General features: G+C 38.5%; 1 long non-coding RNA gene across 2 annotated transcripts in view; it reads right to left on the reverse strand.

Annotated features, from left to right (window-relative positions):
• The window catches only part of LOC136255670 (uncharacterized), a 121,140-nt gene that overhangs the window by 95,996 nt on the left and 3,735 nt on the right, over window positions 1–21,409 (reverse strand). The gene's annotated exons all lie outside the window — the stretch shown is intronic.

A 21,409-nucleotide genomic window follows, 5' to 3' on the forward strand; every position in this document is an offset into this window, starting at 1 on the left:
ATTAAATACACTCGAATTATTACTGTAGATAGCTATTCTAAGTCTGTTGTAACTATTATAGATAGAAAAATAATGTGTAAGGTGGAATGTTTCATATATGGCTAATACTAATTCGGACAAATCTACTTATAACAGTATCTTGAAACTAAGCAACTAGCCACAGATATAATTATACTAAATGAGAATAATTATGAAATAATAGGCTGGATACAAGAATAACAAAAAGAATAATAGGAGAATTTTTTGGGAAATTCTGGAAAGAATAATAGGTAAAATTTTGAGCATAATAGGCTCAGGCCTAGAACTCTCCATGGTGGTTTCTTTATAACTGAACACTCTACAAAGTGACTTCTTCTAGCTGATATTTCTACAGGGTGATTTGTTTGTAGTTGCACTCTCTACATTATGGTTTCTTTGTAGCTGAACTCTCTACAAAGTAACTTCTTCTAGCTGATGTCTCTATAGGGTCAGCTGAACTCTCTACACGGTGGTTTCTTTGCAACTGAACTCTCTACAAGGTGGCTTCTTCTAGCTGATATTTCTACAGGATTTGTTTCTACTGTATAGCTGAACTCTCTACATGATGGTTTCTTTGCAGCTGAACTCTCTACAAGGTAGCTTCTTCTAGCTGATGTCTCTACAGGGTCACTTGTTTGTAGTTGAACTCTCTACATGATGGTTTCTTTGTAGCTGAACTCTCTACAAATTAACTTCTTCTAGCTGATGTCTCTACAGGGTCACTAGTTTGTAGCTGAACTATCTACATGGTGGTTTCTTTGTAACTGAACTCTCTACAAGGTGACTTCTTCTAGCTGATCTTTCTACAAGGTGATTTGTTTATAGTTGAACTCTCTACATGATGGTTTCTTTGCAGCTGAACTCTCTACAAGTTAACTTCTTTAGCTGATCTCTGTACAGGGTGAATTGTTTGTAGCTGAGCTCTCTACGAGGTAACTTCTTTAGCTGATCTCTGTACAGGGTGATTTATTTGTAGCTGAACTCTCTACAGGTGATTTGTTTGCAGCTGAACTCTCTACATGATGGTTTCTTTGTAGCTGAACTCTCCACAAGGTAATTTCTTCTATCTGATCTCTGTACAGGGTGAATTGTTTGTAGCTGAACTCTCTACAAGGTAGCTTCTTCTAGCTGATCTCTCTATACAGGGTGATTTGTTTGTAGCTGAACTCTGTACAGGTGATTTGTTTGTAGCTGAAATCTCTACATAGTGGTTTCTTTGCAACTGAACTCTCTACAAGGTGACTTCTTCTAGCTGATCTTTCTACAGGGTGATTTGTTTGTAACTGAACTCTCTACAAAGAACTTCTTCAAACTGATCTCTGTACAGGGTAAAGTGTTTGTAGCTGAACTCTCTACTTGATGGTTTCTTTGTAGCTGAATTCTCTAAAAGGTAACTTCTTCTAGCTGATCATTCTACAGGGTGATTTGTTTGTAGCTGAATTCTCTACAAGGTAATTTGGTTGCAGCTGAACTCTCTACATGGTGATTTCTTGTAGTTGAGCTCTCTACAAGGTGACTTCTTCTAGCTGAACTCTCTACAGAGTGATCTTTTCATAGCTGAAACTCTCCAAAGGGTGATTTGTTTGCAGCTGAACTCTCTACATGATGGATTCTTTGTAGCTGAACTCTCTACAAGGTGACTTCTTCTTGCTGAACACTCTACAGAGTGAATTGTTTGTAGCTGATCTCTCTACATGATAGTTTCATGGTAGCTGAACTCTCTACAAGGTAACTCCTTCTAGCTGATGTCTCTACAGGGTCACTTGTTTGTAATTGAACTCTCTACATGATGGTTTCTTTGTAGCTGAACTCTCTACAAAGTAACTTCTTCTAGCTGATGTCTCTACAGGGTCACTAGTTTGTAGCTGAACTCTCAACATGGTGGTTTCTTTGTAACTGAACTCTCTACAAGGTGACTTCTTCTAGCTGATCTTTCTACAAGGTGATTTGTTTATAGTTGAACTCTCTACATGATGGTTTCTTTGCAGCTGAACTCTCTACAAGGTAACTTCTTTAGCTGATCTCTGTACAGGGTGAATTGTTTGTAGCTGAGCTCTCTACGAGGTAACTCCTTTAGCTGATCTCTGTACAGGGTGATTTGTTTGTAGCTTAACTCTCTACAGGTGATTTGTTTGCAGCTGAACTCTCTACATGATGGTTTCTTTGTAGCTGAACTCTCCACAAGGTAATTTCTTCTATCTGATCTCTGTACAGGGTGAATTGTTTGTAGTTGAACTCTCTACAAGGTAGCTTCTTCTAGCTGATCTCTCTATACAGGGTGATTTGTTTGTAGCTGAACTCTCTACAGGTGATTTGTTTGTAGCTGAACCTTCTACATGGTGGTTTCTTTGTAACTGAACTCTCTACAAGGTGACTTCTTCTAGCTGATCTTTCTACAGAGTGATTTATTTGTAGCTGAACTCTCTACAAAGAACTTCTTCAAACTGATCTCTGTACAGGGTGAATTGTTTGTAGCTGAACTCTCTACAAGGTAACTTCTTCTAGCTGATCTCTATACAGAGTGACTTGTTTGTAGCTGAACTCTCTACATGATGGTTTCTTTGTAGCTGAATTCTCTAAAAGGTAACTTCTTCTAGCTGATCTTTCTACAGGGCGATTTGTTTGTAGCTGAATTCTCCACAAGGAAATTTGGTTGTAGCTGAACTCTCTACATGGTGATTTCTTGTAGCTGAGCTCTCTACAAGGTGACTTCTTCTAGCTGAACTCTCTACAGAGTCGTAGCTGAAACTCTCTACAGGGTGATTTGTTTGCAGCTGAACTCTCTACATGATGGATTCTTTGTAGCTGAACTCTCTATACAAGGTGACTTCTTCTTGCTGAACTCTCTACAGGGTGAATTGTTTGTAGCTGATCTCTCTACATGATAGTTTCTTTGTAGCTGAACTCTCTACAACGTAACTTCTTGTAGCTGCTCTTTCTACAGAGCAATTTGTTTGTAGCTGATTTCTCTACAGGATGATTTGTTTGCAGCTGAACTCTCTACATGGTGGTTTCTTTGTAGCTGAACTCTCTACAAGGTGACTTCTTCTAGCTGATCTTTCTACAGAGCAATTTGTTTGTAGCTGATTTCTCTACAGGATGATTTGTTTGCAGCTGAACTCTCTACATGGTAGTTTCTTTGTAGCTGAACTCTCTACAAGGTTACTTCTTCTAGCTGAACTCTCTACAGGGTGATCTTTTCGTAGCTGAACTCTCTCCAGGGTGATTTTTTTCAGCTGAACTTTCTACATGATGGTTTCTTTGTAGCTGAACTCTCTACAAGGTGACTTCTTCTAGCTGATCTCTCTACAGGGTGATTTGTTTGCAGCTGAACACTCTACATGGTGCATAGTTTCTTTGTAACTGAACTCTCTACAAGGTAACTTCTTCTAGCTGATCTCTCTACAGGGTGATTTGTTTCTAGGTGAACTCTCTACAGGGTGACTTGCCTGTAGCTGAATTGTCTATCAGATTAACTGGTTGTAACTGAATTCCCTACAGAATATCTTGCAATGTAATATAATTCTTTAATGGAGGAAGTTATAAACGTAGCCGAATGCTCTATTAGGGTGACTGTTCTATTAGAGTATCTCGATCTCGCATTTGCAACACGTAGTTGGCTTTCGAATCCTGACTCAGTGGTTTGTAATCCGATTCTTCTGTACTACTGCAAAGACTTTCTATGATGATTATTCCAGCTACACACCGATTTTCAACTCATTGCTCTAGGCGGTTTGCCTGGTACGCGTGAAAACTAATAGTTTTTTATTCATAAAAATTGATTGCGTAATTGTGACACAGGTTGGGTTTTGTGTCATATCTCCATGGTCTTTATCTCGATTCTTTTCAAACCACAAAAAGACACTCCTACGATGGTTACTCCATCTAAATAGCAATTTTCAACTCATTCCTTCAAGGGGTTTACCCTGTGGGCGTGACAGACCTTCGACCATATTTTACGCGAATAATCGATCATAACTCCGTGAATGTCCATCGGATTCCTACCAAAGTTGGTACTGAGATCCGCCTTAATGAGCCCTTCAAGTGTGCCAAATTTCAGTCCGATTGCAGCACGCATTCGTGTTTTACGGCGGATTTTGCGAAGTGAGCGAAATGAAGAAGAAAAAAAACGAAGAAATTAAAACGAAATTTTGTTCGCTCGTATCTCGGAAATGGCTGGATCGATTTTCTTCAAATTTGGTATGTAGACTCCCATAACTGGCCGGCACGTCTGTAGCAAATTTGGTTCCAATCGGATAAGGGATCACAGAGCTACATAGGTGTGAAAATTGAGTTTTCTTTCTTCCTGTCAATATACTCACGGTGTGGCGCGCCGGCTTCTTGGGCCGCACGACACACTATCGTGTGTCTTGATATTATCCAAGAATTACTAAGAGAGGTTCAGAATTATAGTTTTGGAGTAAGTCTTACCTTAGAAGTTGCTAAATCTGAAATACTCTAATAGAACAGTCAACTACTCTTAGAACATCCATCATTAAAACTATAAGTTTCAAGAAGTTACCAGAGTGTAAGCTGAAATTAAACTTATTCTTTCAGACCTGTGCACTGCTACCCTCACCACATTGTACCAAAACATCCTGCCATATACCAATCACTTAAGGTAAAAGATTTATACCCTTAATGTACTATGAATTGTATAAAACATCATCACCCCCATTGAAAATCTATTCTGAAAATAACTTTTTCTGTCAAATAGTTTAAGTTTTTTAGCCTCTGCTATACGTTTGATTTTTGGGTTGAAATGCTTCTCTAGCAAGTAAAACAATTTTATAATAGTGAATTTCTTAGCTTTTATGAAGTTCACAAGGCTGCAACATCTGAGAGCTGTTCGTTTTGTTTCCTTACTTGATCAAATCCCATGCTACATTTGCATAAATCTATAGCTAGCAGCTTTGGAGTTTGCACTATCAAATCCCTTGAAGCTCAACTTTAAGCTTAAATAATACTGCAGCATTTATGTTGTCATGATCTTTGTGTGCTAAAAGGGGTTTAGTTGAGGCCAAAAAAACTAGTTTATTTATTTATTTATTATTGATACTGTGCAGACCTCCATTAGGGAGTATAAAGCACAGATACACAGAAAAAAACATACATAATAAAGCACAAAGCATACGACATTTTAGTCTATAGCTGGGCTAATACAAAAATAGTTTACACTTCTTTTCTTATAGTTGTATTTGTAGACTAGTTGTAAAACAATTATGATGGATGGATCCATCATTTTAAAAGTTAGATTGAAATAGCAACCTGCACTTCAGAACAGTGGCTACATATGAAGTAGATCCAATCCTGTGTTTTAAATATTCTCTTTGACCTTACATTCAATTACTTCATTCTCTTTGACAATCCACTATTATACATTTTCTTAAAATCCAATAACAAGAAACAGTGTATAGTTCTGTTTTTAATTAAAATTACTTCAAACTGAACTCATTTATCTTGTACCCACATCAACGTTGAAACGGGGTCACTACTGCTGACCCGGATGACCCACTGACCCGGATAGAAATCCGGGTCAGACCCGGATTTGACCCGGATGTGACCCAGATTGACCTGGATGTGACCCGGATTAATTAAAGCCGAGACGTGTTTCGGCTAGTCTCGAGCGAGCGAATGAGTCTACATTTTGAGCATTCGATTTGTGTTGAGTAAATATTGCAACTTCAGCCTAGCTGTAGGTTGAAGACCAAAAAAAAAAAAAAAAGCTGCCCCTCACCATAGATACCCTCAGTTTCGTGCTACATACTGCACTTACTAACAAATGGGCGTGACTGAGCATATGTTGGTAATGCGATAAGTGGGCGTGGCTCACGAAAGAGCTACGCGATAGCGTTTATAAGTTCCACGTCGTCAAACGAACAATTTCGTTTCTCACGTGATCCAATCCGGGTCAGACTCGGATGACCCGGAGAAAATGTGACCCGGATGACCCGACCCGGTTTCAACGCTGACCCACATGTGGTTAAAAATAGCTTCTAAATTCAATCTTGTGATAGCCATTTTCCAAAAATTTCCAGGGGTCCGGGAGTATATATGCCACCAGATCTAGAGTCCCCCTAGCTGGAGAATTATATACAGCTGAGTGCACATGCACTCCACACACTGGTAAGTCAGTCTGCTTGCCCTCTCCACTCCCACTTACCCTCTCTACTGTTTGGACAGCTAGTGTAGCTTGAGCCATGAGACTGTAAATTATGCTATACTTCAAAACACTAAATTTGATCATGTGCAGCTGATACCCATATGTTTCCACTACTATGTAGTTCTTTAAGATGTTAGTCCAAGATTGAATTTTAGCTACATGGCTGTGCCCTTTTGTTATATTGACAAGCTGTAGGGGAATAGTGGTATCACATAAACAAAGTGACATCATTTTTCACTCAAAATTACTACCAAATTCAATCTCAATATGCCAAATTTGCAAAATTTTCCTGTGGGAGCATGTCCCCAGACCCCCCTCACACTAGTTGTATCAACTTTTTTGCCACATATATAAATGTCCATGTTAGTACCCCCCTTCTGAAATCCTAGATCTGCCCCTGCATTATGCCAGCATAATAGGACTATTTTCAAGAATTTTAATTAAAATGCACCATACGCGTTCCAAAAATACTGTACAACATGAAGATACTGCACGTTATTACTGCATTTCATATCAAAAACCTTGTAGTGTTGTTATTTTTACCATTTCTTGACTGACTATTCACACTTAAGATCGAGATACTCTAATAGAGCAGTCACTTACTCTAATAGAGCAGTCAGAAAATACACATGCATATACTCTAATAAAACAGTCAGCGCTCAAGCATAATCTAGATTTTGAGAGCATAATTTTGAGCATAATAGGCTGGATTTTTGAGCACTACTCAAAAGCATATTAGGCAATTTTCACAGCATAATAGGCTCACGCCTAATGGTAGGGAAAAATGCCAACCCCTATAGCTCTGCCTAGGGGCATTGACTAGCAATATCTACAGCTATTGTATATTATGTTGCATTGTTGCTGATACATCCGGAGCACCTGCAGAGTAAAGGTGAAAGTGGTAGTAAGGCTCAATCCTATTATTCTGCTGAACTGGCAGGGAGTCTGGGAGTATGCTCCCTGAGAAAGTGTAAGTACTGCAACTTTTTAGTTTTAATTGCTTCATCAAGTATAAAAATTCAAATTCAGTCAAAAGGTGATGGTTGAGGCTCTGGTCTTATACACTGGTTGCATCTATACTGCACTATGACACCCTTGAAGGGTTAGCACCATGCAGCATTGTCAATGGCAATACTATTCCATCTCCCCAAGTCTTGATGACTGAGTGCCCCATTCCTTTCTCTGCTGCTCCAATCCTGAAGCTGTGAACACAGTACAAAAAATGGTTATATGATAATAACAATTAAGAGTCCGTATAATGTGCTCTTATTAAGGACTCTTGGTAATAGTGACAATGTATATATGTGGCTGTGTATATAGCAATGTGAACTAATTAAGCACTTGGAAGTTTACTTTTGAGCATAAGGTGTCTGCTATGCACAGATATGGGATATTCTAACAGTAGTTGTCACATTCAGTAAAGATAGATTTACTTTAATAGAACAGTCATACTACACTGTAAAGTCATACTTCTGAACGGTGATATGAAACAGTCATTAGTATGTATGGCTTTTTATAACACTGTCAGACAAGATGCATGACAGGTGCATCTTTGACTCTCCAAGATAATATTCTGCATTAATTTTAATTGCTCATTTTGAATCAAATATCATCTAAAAGTTACCTTTTTAACAAATTTGTAGAGTCTATCACAGACAAAAATGAGTGATATCCATCCCAAAAACACCTTCGCTGTAAAAAAAAAGGCGCGTCCAAGAAACTACCTGTACCTGAAACCCTATGTAAAATACAGCTCAGAAAAGTAACTGGTAACTTAAACAGCTGATATCTGGAGCTGCCAAGAATACAGCTAACTACAATTAAAGTTTTAATCCATGCAACAACACCTGGCTGTAAAGCAGATGCATGTACAATTATACATGAAAGTAAAAGTAACTGGCAACTGAAACAGCTGATATCTGAAGCGGCCAAGAATGAATGTTCATATACAACTAATTCAAAATTTAAACATTGAACCTTTATCATTCAGCTGTGCTCTATATTCTCTCTTGCTGCATCCTTAAGTAATTTCTTTTAATTCTATAATTGGCTAGTAATTTGGCCGCCTTTTTTAATAGTCAGTATACAGAACAAAAAAGGTGGCCAAATTACCAGCCAATCATAGAATTAAAAGAAATTACTTAAGGATGCAGCAAGAGTGAATATAGAACACAGCTGAATGATAAAGGTTCAATGTTTAAATTTTGAATTAGTTATATATCAACATTCATTCTTGGCCGCTTCAGATATCAGCTGTTTCAGTTGCCAGTTACTTTTACTTTCATGTATAATTGTACATGCATCTGCTTTACAGCCAGGTGTTGTTGCATGGATTAAAACTTTAGTTAGTTGTATTCTTGGCCGTTCCAGATATCAGCTCTTTAAGTTACCAGTTACTTTTCTGAGCTGTTTTTTACATGTAGGGTTCCAGGTACTGGTAGTTTCTTGGACGCACCTTTTTTTACAGTGAAGGTGTTTTTGGGATGGATAGTCATTATACCAAATGACAGCTTTGCTGTTCCTGCCTTCTCCTGTATAATAACAAAATTTGGCGAACAACTAAATTATTTTTAGTGAAGTGGCAATTCGTCACCAATCCACCAAATTTAAACTTTGCTAATATTATTGTCATAGCTATGGTTCAAGCTTTTGATTGGTGTCAGTTTTGCCAAGCCAAGTATGGCTGTACAACATACCTCCACAGGGGCGGATCCAGGGGGGGGGGGGGGCTTTGGGGGCTGAAGCCCCCCCTTCATATTTAGTCTTTACTTGATCAATATGCTGAGTATTATAATGAAATTTTGTCTTAGCATAATTATATGATCACTAATAATACAAATACTCATAAAACCACCTTATAAACATCTTTCCAAGGTTATCAGTGGATTTATGCTAAAGTTTATGCAACAAGGACTCGAATCAGCATTGGAGGTGTACAAGATCGAGATACTCTAATAGAGCAGTCAGCTAACTACTCTAATAGAACATTCACTGGAAACATGTAGTTGGTTCTGTTATGGAATTTTTCCAAATCTGCCTGCACCTATGCATACAATGAAGTGCATTGGTTTGTTTAAAGGGCTTCATTCATCTACTTGTGTAGTTAATATGTATGACAATACTTAATTCAGGTACACAATTTCCATTGAAAATGCTCTCAGATTCAATCTTGTATTGTTCAAATTTCAAAATTTTCCACTTTCAACATTATTATTCTAACATGCACCTATTCAGTGTTGTGCAATTGTGAGAGGGGTGCATCATGTACTTGGTTGTCTGTACCTACCCAAACTTTTCCTTAGCAAAATGCTTCAGAGAGCCATACCTATAATCTAAAGGCAGTATATAAAATATCTACAGGCAGAAAATATTATGAATTTTACGTGGAAATGTCTCCAAATTGCAGTATTTTAGCATCTATTTTTCAAAATTTTCCTGGGGGGGCATGCCCCCAGACCCCCCTAGTTCCAGCATGCTTTGCACACCTCTACCCAAGAGATTAGTACCTTGAGTTAGCCCCCCCCCCCTTTATAAATCCTAGATCCGCCCCTGCTCCACATATTATGCAAGTGGGCTAAGTGTGGAAGGTTCCTGTTGCAAGGCTGTAGAGCTAGACTGGGAATTTGTACTTGATTAGTTGGTTTGTAAGATTGCGGATTGCAATACTTTCATTGAGACAGTAACACATGATCCATATAAGTGGGTGTGGCTCACGAAAGAAACAGGGCACAGCAGGGCTAGGTTAATGCACTTTCATATGAACTAATTATTGATCCATCGCACACATGAACCTGGATATTTTATAAAGCGGGGGATGACCCAACTCACTTTCAACTGTGAAAGCAACTAGGTGCAGAGTAGCCAGCCTGCTAATGCATGTAGTAAAGTTGTAAATGTTTCAGCACAAGAAGGATGGTGCAGTGCATACTTTGTCAACTTATAACATCTACAATTTTATGTGCAACAAAAATGATGAGCATTTCGCCAAATTAAAATGTCAGCAATTACAAATTTTTAGCAAATCGCCAAATTTTTATCCATATTGAGAGAAATTTTTAAAAAGGAACTAAAGAAAAATTATGCAAAATAGTTGGCCCATGGGTTTTTGCTCAGCCAGTCACAAATGGCAAATATTACAAAAGGAATACTGTAAGCACTGATTCAGTAACAACAGTTGGTGCAACAAGGCCCAGTCACGAAATACTTAACAGGTTGATTCTTATGAGGATTAAGGGCTTAATAAAAAATAAACACGGGAATGCATAATATAAATCTAGCCTGCTTTAAGCAGTGTATTTTGAATTTTATTGCAGGATACAAAATGATTGAATCTTGAAGTTCCTCCACTCGTGTAGTAATAGTTGATAACATCTGCTACCAAGTTCATGGTGGAACAAATTGTGAGTGCCTCCATGCCTGGCTCTAAAATCTCGAGTTCTGTACTGAATGTTATTGTGTTTGTACACCAGGTGGCTCTTGACTGGCCAACATTGTAGCACATGTTTGTACACATCAGTTTGTACATTAAATTACATTGTCATGTTTATAACATATTATCATAGAAATGAAGCAAGGCCTTTCAACACTTCTATAAAGTATCTGTAGCTGCTACTTTAGTGCACTAGTCATGCAGTGCTAGCAGACTTTATACCTATTAAGTAAAGTTGCATGAGTGCGAGATGTGTCTGATGTACTGAACAGCCAGGCCAATAATGTGGAGGTGCTAGAAAAACCTAACCGGTGCTGTGAAGTATTAAGGTCTTTACTACAAGACCCCAGTACACACAATGTGATGTTTGTAACATCTGATGGTGGTAGTGTTAGTGGTCACAAAGCTATACTTAATTCAGCAGTGTTCCATGCTATGTTCTCTGATAATGTTCACACCAGTGGAGAAATGGAGATATCACTTAATTCCATCAGTGGATGCAGAGATGCTTACAGCCATTTAAGTTATATACATCTACACAGGTGAGGTGGCCGTAAACTCTGTAACATGTCTGGATATGCTGGGTGCTGCCATGCACTTCAAGATCACTGTGTTGGTGACAAAGTTAGACAACAGTAATGTCATCTCCGTTGTCATATATACTAAACAAATATAGGGCTAAATTGTGTTTAATATGTACATGCACGGTACCTTGTCACATTATGGAGTTTGTTCGTGCATGCACTAGCTAGACATGATAATTAGTAGCAATGTATGAAAGTGGACAACATTCACTAAGTTGCCCACACAAACAGACATCACTATACACAAAGTGATCCTAAGTTGGCATTGATACTTTCACAGGAGCAACAAACACAGATAATTGACCATATTTTGGAAAACCATACATTTGGGCACATGCAAAATTTGTGGGAATACTCTACTGAAAATTTCTGCAATTTTTTTAAAATTGATTTTTTGCATATTCTGATAAAGCAACTATTAAGCCTTCTTGCTGTGAAATTTCACACCCATAGCTCCTTTATTCTAGGAGATATACTTAATTACATCAGACCATGTAGTAGTTTCACAATGCATGGGACAGCAATTAACTTACAAATTGGGTGATTTGTTCATTCCCAAAACCAAACATTTTTTTGTCTTTAGATAATAATACAAGTGAGGAAAAGCACAAAGAACACATGATTAAACTCTCAAGGATCTCTTTTCATCCATTTTAGATTGTAAGAATGGAGATCTTTGTCAACAAAGTGATTTGTCATCCATTTGTCACACCTGATCACTATACAGTTTTATAAACTGATAAATCAAAAGTTGGTTTGTTATGTATTAGAAAGTAAATTATCCATATCTTTGGAATGCTTCAGTGGATCATCACAATTTTTTTACATAAGGTAGATAACCACTCAGTGCTTCATTGTAGCTACAAAAAAGAAATTTGGCCAATGTGCCCAAATGTATGGTTTTCCAAAATAGGGTCACATTATTTTGTCAAAAGCTAGTTAGCATTGTACTAACATAATTAAAGCCAGAGTTTTGTACATCTCCAGTATCATGAATAGAAGCCATTTATTTGCACATGCATACAGTCAATATTACACAGCAGCTTGTCTCTGAATCTGAAACCCTTGGATACACATCAGTTTCAAACTTCATGGGTATGTCATAAGTGTTACTTGTCTTGGTGTCTCAAAAGACAATTCTACAACTGCTCACTATAGCTACACGATGCTCGACTGGCCATAGCTGACAGAGTGATTTTCATACACAAGCATGGGCACTACGTGCAAAGTATAAGATACATCAGTTGTAATAATTAAGTGTATAAGTTAACTGTGACAATATTCTATTTCAGTTGATTTTGAATATTTGACATACAGTACATAAGTTACAGCTTTACATACAGTATTGCAAATAATTATAACTACAGTAATATTATACAGTGTGTATCAAGACACACGGTAGTGTGTCGTGCGGCCCAAGAAGCCGGCGCGCCACACCGTGAGTATATTTACAGGAAGAAAGTAAATGCCATTTTCATACCTTTATAGCTCCGTGATTAGGGACCCGCCGATTATGCTGGCATAATAATGAGCATAATAGGTGCCTGAAAGCATTGAGCATAATGCTAGCATAATAGGCAGGATACTTGTGCATTACCGTAAATTCTTGCTTATCAAAATACATATCACAGAAAAAGATCGATATACCCTAATATAACAGTCAGAAAATAATCAGACAGCTGACTGTTCTATTAGAGTATATCGATCTTTTCTGTGACATGTAGTTTGACAAGCAAGGATTTAGAATCTGTGCTTCAGCAACTTATAATTACTGTTTTCCCATAAAGTGCAAATTTACTAGAAAAACATGGAACTGAGGTATAAATATTGAGTATAATTTGAGCATAATAGGTAAACGTTGAGCATAAATTTAAGCATAATAGGCAAAATTTTGAGCAGTGCAGCATAGCATAATAGGTAAAATAATGAGCATAATCGGCGGGTCCCTATCCGTGATTCCTTATCTGATTGAAACCAAAGTTGCTACAGACATTCCGTATAGGTAGGGGAGTCCACATTCCAAATTGGAAGAAAATCGATCCAGCCATTTCCGAGATACGAGCGGCCAAAGTTTGGGGTTTTTTTCTTCGTTTTTTTCTTCTACTTCTTTTCGCACACTTTGCAAAATCCGCCATAAAACACGAATACGTACTCCAATCAGGCTGAAAATTGGCACACTTAAAGGGCTCATTAAGGCGAACCTCAGTACCACGTTTGGTAGGAATCCGATGAACATTCAAGGAATTATGACCGATTATTTGCGTAAAATAAGGTCGAAGGTATGTCACGTCCACAGGGTAAACCGCTTGAAGGAATGAGCTGACAATTGCTATGTAGATGGAGTAACTATCGTAGGAGTGCCTGTTTGTGGTTTGAAAGGAATCCAGTTAAAGGCCAGATATGACACAAAACCCAACCTGTGTCACAATTACGCGATCGATTTTTATGAATAAAAAAACTATTAGTTTTCACGCCTACCAGACAAACCGCTTAGAGCAGTGAGCTGAAAATCGGTGTGTAGCTGCACTGTAAAAAATTAGTAGTGAATTGCTCTGCCACAATACTCACTACTTTTTGCAGTGAACGTCACTACTTGGTGGTCAATGTAGTGACGTTCACTACAACATTAGTAGTGAACGTCACTACACAAAAATAGTGAGTATTGTGGCAGACATTAGTAGTGACGTTCACTACATTTAGTAGTGACGTTCACTAGTTTGTTTTTACTGTGCGGAGTAATTATCATAGAAAGTCCTTGCAGTAGTACAGAAGAATCGGATTACAAACCACTGAGTTATGATTCCAAAGCCAACTACGTGTAGCATATGCGAGATCGAGATACTCTAATAGAACAGTCACCCTAATAGAGCATTCAGCTAAGTTTATAACTTACTCCATTATAGAATTGTATGACATTGCAAGTTATTCTGTAGGGAGTTCAGCTACAAACAGTTAATCTTATAGACAATTCAGCTACAAGCAAGTCACTCTGTGGAGAGTTCACCTGTAAACAAGTCACCCTGTAGAGAGATCAGCTAGAAGAAGTCACCTTGTAGAGAGTTCAGCTACAAATATGTTGCTGTAGAGGTTCAGAACATTATAAGTCACACTGAAGATAATTCAGCTATAAATAAGTCACCTTGTAGAGAGTTCACCTACAACAAGTCACTCTGTAGAGAATTCAGCTACAAATAAGTCACTGCGTAAAGGGTTCAGCTACCAAAAAAAAGCTACCCAGTAGAGAATTCATCAGATCAGCTACAAATAAGTTACTTTATGCAATGTCCAGCTACAAGTAAGTCACTCTGTAGAGAGTTCAGCTACAAACAAGTCACTCTGTAGTACAAACAAGTCACCGTGTAGCTGGAGAGTTCAGCAACCAATCAAAAAAACCACTCTGTAAAGAGTTCAGCTATACAAACATGTTATAACTCTATAGAGAAAGTTATAAATCTATTGAGAGACCAGCTAGAAACAATTAGTCATCCAGTAGAGAGATCAGCTACAAGGCATCACCTTATAGAGAGTTTAGTTACAAAGAAACCACCATGTAGAGAGTTCAGCTGCAAACATATCACCCTGTAGAGAGTACAGCTATGAACAGATCACCCTGTAGAGAGTTCATGCAGCTAGAAAAAGTCATCCTGTAGAGAGATCAGCTAGAAGGATCACCTTGTAGAGAGTTCAACTACAAACAAATCACCCTACAGAAAGTCCAGCTACAAACAAGTCACGCTATAGAGAGATCAGCTAGAAGAAGTTACCTTGTACATACAAAGAAACCATCATATAAAGAGTTCAGCTGCAAACAAATCACCTTGCAGAAAGTTCAGCTACAAATCACCCTGTAGAGAGATCAGCTAGAAGAAATCACCTTGTAGAGAGTTCAGCTACAAAGAAACCACCATGTAGAGAGTTCAGCTACAAACAAACCATCTGTAGAGAGCTCAGCCAGAAACAAGTTCACCCTGTAGAGAGATCAGCTAGAAACAAGTCACCCCGCAGAGAGAGCAACTACAAAGAAACCATCCTGTAGAGAGTTCAATTACAAACAGAATACCCTATAGAGAATTCAGCTAGAAACAAGTCACCATGCAGAGAGATCAGTTAGAAACAAGTCACCCTGTAGAGAGATCAGGTAGAAACAAGTCACCCTGTAGAGAGATCAGCTACAAAGAAACCATCCTGTAGAGAGTTCAATTGCAACAGAAAACCCTATAGAGAGTTCAGCTAGAAACAAGTCACCGTGTAGAGAGATCAGGTCATCCAGAGATAAGCTAGAAACAAGTCATCCTGTAGAGATCTCAACTATAGAAACAAGTCACCCTGTAGAGAGATCAGCTACAAAGAAACCATCCTGTAGAGAGTTCAATCGCAAACAGAAATCCCTATAGAGAGTTCAGCTAGAAACAAGTCACTGTGTAGAGAGATCAGCTAGAAACAAGTCATCCAGTGATCAGTTAGAATCAAGTCACCCTGGAGAGAGATCAGCTGGAAACAAGTCACCCTGTAGAGAGATCAGCTACAAAGAAACCATCCAGTAGAGAGTTCAATTACAATCAGATAACCCTATAGGGAAACAAGTCACGACATCAGCTAGAAACAAGTCATCCAGAGATCAGCTAGAAACAAGTCATCCTGTAGAGAGATCAGCTAGAAACAAGTCACCCTGTAGAGAGATCAGCTACAAAGAAACCATCCTGTAGAGAGTTCATTCGCAAACAGAAATCTCTATAGAGAGTTCAGCTAGAAACAAGTCACCCTGGAGAGAGATCAGCTGGAAACAAGTCACCCTGTAGAGAGATCAGCTACAAAGAAACCATCCTGTAGAGAGTTCAATTACAATCAGATAACCCTATAGAGAGTTCAACTAGAAACAAGTCACCGTGTAGAGAGGTCAGCTAGAAACAAGTCACCCTGTAGAGAGATCAGCTAGAAACAAGTCACCCTGTAGAGAGATCAGCTAGAAACAGGTCACCCTGTAGAGAGATTAGCTACAAAGAAACCAGAGTTCAGCTACACTATAGAGAGATCAGCTAGAAACAAATCATCTTGTAGAGAGTTTAGTTGCAAACAAATCACCCTGTAGAGAATTCAGCCACCCTGTAGAGAGTTCAGCTTGAACAAGTCACCTTGTAGAGAGTTCAGCTACAAAGAAATCACCTTGTAGAGAGTTCAGCTGCAAACAAATCACCCTGTAGAGAGTTCAGCTAGAAAAAACCATCCTGTAGAGTTCAGCTAGAAACAATGAGAGTTTCCGCTACAGTTCAGTTATGTCCTTATTAACTACAGTATGTGATAATCATCATTCAATGTTAAATATACAAATATTTCATCAGACTAAAGCTATACACACGATTACTTCCTTTCTTCCACAATTCCTTACAAGTTAAAAACAAGCATCAAAGCCATATGGCCAGCTTTGTGGCTTGCAATGCAAAAAGAAGTGATATCTAAACTAAAAAAGTCAACTGAGTCAAGTTGTAAAAAAAAAGAGTGCGGCCCCCAAGGTGAAAAAAGATGTGAAATCCAAGGTGGTGGCCAAGAAATGGCTGTCATGATAGGTTAATAGCAAAAATTTTAATTACGACAATTCAAGTGAATTTGGTGCCGAATCCTAATGGAGGAGGCAACACAAATTCACCTGAATTGTCATAAATTAAATTATTTGCCATTAACCTACCATTACAGCCATTTCTTGGCCGCCATCTTGGATTTCACATCTTTTTTTCACCTTGGGGGCTGCACTCTTTTTTTACAGCTTGGCTGTTTTGGTTTAGATGTATATAATAGGAAACTTTGGAGGCATAAAACTGTGATGAATAGCTAGCTATTGATGGAAAAATACTGTGTTTGTTACATGTCACTACACATTGGCATTAGTTAACAACAGCCGGAAATATACTTTGGTGAACTAAAGGACAATTCACCAAATTCTCCAATGTTTTATATGCCAAAATTTTGAGTATATAACAATTATATACCTGCAGTTACTAAAGTGTGATTCTGTAAATGTATATACAAAGTTTCATGTTGCTTTAGAACTTCCAACTCTTTTCTAAAAAATGCATCATCAAGTAATTAATGTGCAAAATTCATTATTCACATCAACACACAGAATCCATTGTAGTGTCTAAAACTTAACTGACTGTGAGAACTTTAGAATGGAGCACCAGGTAGAGATTATGTGATTGCAAATGATGGATGCCAAGCAGCAACCGCTTTATAGCTTGTTTTGTAGTATATGTACTTGGCTGCCTTTCAGATATACAGAGCAACTACAAATGCAAGTATACTGATCCCCCAACCCATATTAATATCAGGACACTATGCACCCATCACCTATATATATATATATCTAATCCAAAACAGCCAAGCTGTAAAAAAAGAGTGCGGCCCTGAGAAAGCCTATGGTGAAAAAAGATGTGAAATCCAAGGTGGCGGCCAAGAAATGGCTGTGATGGTAGGTTAATGGTAAAAATTGTAATAACGACAATTCAGGTGAATTTTGTGCCAAGACCAAGCGGCACCAAATTCACCTGAATTGTTATTAAAATTTTTACCATTAACCTACCATCACAGCCATTTCTTGGCCGCCACCTTGGATTTCACATCTTTTTTCACCATAGCCTTTCTCAGGGCAGCACTCTTTTTTTACAGCTTGGCTGTTTTGGATTAGATTTCACTTCTTTTTGTATTTGTATACCCCAAAGCCGGCCTATGGCCAGCTTTAGGGCTTTATAATCTGTCATTTTTTCTTTACTACAGGAAGAAGAAAAGATGAAGCAGGGTGATTTCTTTGTAGCTGACCTCTCTGCAAGGTGACCCTTCTAGCTGACCTCTCTACCGGATGACTTGTTTGTAGCTGAATTCTCTACAGGGTGGTTTGTTTGTAGCTGAACTCTCTATAAGGTAACTTCTTCTAGCTGATCTTTCTACAGGGTGATTTGTTTGTAGCTGAATTCTCTACAGGGTGATTTGTATGCAGCTAATCTGCTGAACTCTCTACAATGTAACTTCTTCTAGCTGAACTCTCTACGGGTGGCTTGTTTCTAGCTGATCTCTCTACATGGTGACTTGTTTCTAGCTGAACTCTCTACAGGGTGATTTGTTTGTAGCTGAACTCTCTACAAGGTAACTTCTTCTAGCTGATCTTTCTACAGGGTGATTTGTTTGTAGCTGAATTCTCTACAGGGCGATTTGTATGCAGCTAAACTGCTGAACTCTCTACAATGTAACTTCTTCGAGCTGAACTCTCTATGGGTGGCTTGTTTCTAGCTGATCTCTCTACAGGGTGACTTGTTTCTAGCTGAACTCTCTACAGGGTGATTTGTTTGTAGCTGAACTCTCTACAAGGTAACTTCTTCTAGCTGATCTTTCTACAGGGTGATTTGTTTGTAGTTGAATTCTCTACAAGGCAATTTGTTTGCAGCTGAACTCTGTACATGGTAGTTTCTTTGTAGCTGAACTCACTACAATGTGACTTCTTCTAGCTGAACTCTCTACAGGGTGACTTGTTTCTAGCTGATCTCTCTACAGTGTAACTTGTTTCTAGCTGAACTCTCTACAGGGTAATTTGTTTGTAGCTGAATTCTCTACAAGGTAACTTCTTCTAGCTGATCTTTCTACAGGGTGATTTGTTTGAAGCTGAATTCTCTACAGGGCAATTTGTTTGCAGCTGAACTCTCTACATGGTAGTTTCTTTGTAGCTGAACTCTCTACAATGTAACTTCTTCTAGCTGAACTCTCTACAGGGTGACTTGTTTGTAGTTGAACCCTCTACAGGGTGATTTGTTTGTAGCTGAACTCTCTACAAGGTAACTTCTTCTAGCTGATCTTTCTACAGGATAATTTGTTTGTCTCTACAGGGCAATTTGTTTGCAGCTGAACTCTCTACATGGTAGTTTCTTTGTAGCTGAACTCTCTACAACGTAATTTCTTCTAGCTGAACTCTCTACAGGGTGACTTGTTTCTAACTGAACTCTCTACAGGGTGATTTGTTTGTAGCTGAACTCTCTACAAGGTAACTTCTTCTAGCTGATCTTTCTACAGGGTGATTTGTTTGTAGCTGAATTCTCTACTGGGCGATTTGTTTGCAGCTGAACTCTGTACATGGTAGTTTCTTTGTAGCTGAACTCTCTACAATGTAACTTCTTCTAGCTGAACTCTCTAGAGGGTGACTTGTTTCTAGCTGATCTTTCTACAGGGTGACTTGTTTCTAGCTGAACTCTCTACAGGGTGATTTGTTTGTAGTTGAACTCTCTACAAGGTAACTTCTTCCAGCTGATCTTTCTACAAGGTGATTTGTCTGTAGCTGAATTCTCTACAGGGCAATTTGTTTGCTGCTGAACTCTCTACATGGTAGTTTCTTGTAGCTGAACTCTCTACAATGTAACTTCTTCTAGCTGAACTCTCTACAGGGTGACTTGTTTGTAGCTGAACCCTCTACACGGTGATTTGTTTCTAGCTGAACTCTCTACAAGGTAACTTCTTCTAGCTGATCTTCCTACAGGGTGATTTGTTTGTAGCTGAATTCTCTACAGGGCGATTTGTTTGCTGCTGAACTCTCTACATGGTAGTTTCTTTGTAGCTGAACTCTCTACAATGTAACTTCTTCTAGCTGAACTCTCTACGGGTGACTTGTTTCTAGCTGATCTCTCTACAGGGTGACTTGTTTCTAGCTGAACTATCTACAGGGTGATTTGTTTGTAGCTGAACTCTCTACAATGTAATTTCTTCTAGCTTATCTTTCTACAGGGTGATTTGTTTGTAGCTGAATTCTCTACAGGGCGATTTGTTTGCTGCTGAACTCTCTACATGGTGGTTTCTTTGTAGCTGAACTCTCTACAATGTAACTTCTTCTAGCTGAACTCTCTACGGGTGACTTGTTTCTAGCTGAACTCTCTACAGGGTGACTTGTTTGTAGCTGAACCCTCTACAGGGTGATTTGTTTCTAGCTGAACTCTCTAGAAGGTAACTTCTTCTAGCTGATCTTCTACATGGTGGTTTCTTTGTAGCTGAACTCTCTACAATGTAACTTCTTCTAGCTGAACTCTCTACGGGTGACTTGTTTCTAGCTGATCTCTCTACAGGGTGACTTGTTTCTAGCTGAACTATCTACAGGGTGATTTGTTTGTAGCTGAACTCTCTACAATGTAATTTCTTCTAGCTGAACTCTCTACAGGATGACTTGTTTCTAGCTGATCTCTGTACAGGGTGACTTGTTCCTAGCTGAACTCTCTACAGGTGATTTGTTTGCAGCTGAACTCTCTTACATGGTGGTTTCTTTGTAGCTGAACTCTCTACAAAGTGACTTCTTCTAGCTGATCTATCTACAGGATGACTTGTTTCTAACTGAACTCTCTACAGTGTGATCTGTTCATAGCAGAACTTTTTACTGGGTGATTTGTTTGCAGCTAAACTCTTTGCATGATTGTTTCTTTGTAACTGAACTCTCTACAAGGTAACTTCTTCTAGCTGATCTCTCTACAAGATGACTTGTGTCTAACTGAACTCTCTACAGTGTGATCTGTTCATAGCGGAACTTTTACTGGGTGATTTGTTTGCAGCTAAACTCTTTGCATGATTGTTTCTTTGTAACTGAACTCTCTACAAGGTAACTTCTTCTAGCTGATCTCTCTACAGGGCAATTTGTTTGTAGCTGAATTCTCTACAGGATGATTTATTTGAGCTGAACTCTCTACATGATGGCTTCTTTGTAGCTGAACTCTCTATTAGGTACCTTCTTCTAGCTGTTCTGACTACAGGGTGACTTGTTTGTAGCTGATTCCCTACAAAATAACTTGCAATGTAATATAACTGAGTAAATTATACATGCAGCTGAATGCTTTATTAGGGTGACTGTTCTATTAGAGTATCTCGATCTCGCATTTGCTGCACATAGTTGCCTTTCGAATCATAACTCAGTGATTTGTAATCCGATTCTTCTGTACTACTGCAAGAACTTTCCATGATGATTATTCCAGCTACATACTGATTTTCAGCTCGTTGCTCTAAGCGGTTTGCCTGGTAGACACGAAAACTAATAGTTATTTTATTCATAAAAATCGATCGCGTAATTTTGACACAGGTTGGGTTTTGTTTCATATCTCCATGGTCTTTATTCGATTCCTTTCAAACCACAAAAAGGCACTCCTACGATGGTTGCTCCATCTACATATCAATGTTCAACTGATTCCTCCAAGGGGTTTACCC

The sequence above is a fragment of the Dysidea avara genome, chromosome 5, assembly GCF_963678975.1.
Source record: "Dysidea avara chromosome 5, odDysAvar1.4, whole genome shotgun sequence".
Classification (NCBI taxonomy): domain Eukaryota; kingdom Metazoa; phylum Porifera; class Demospongiae; order Dictyoceratida; family Dysideidae; genus Dysidea; species Dysidea avara.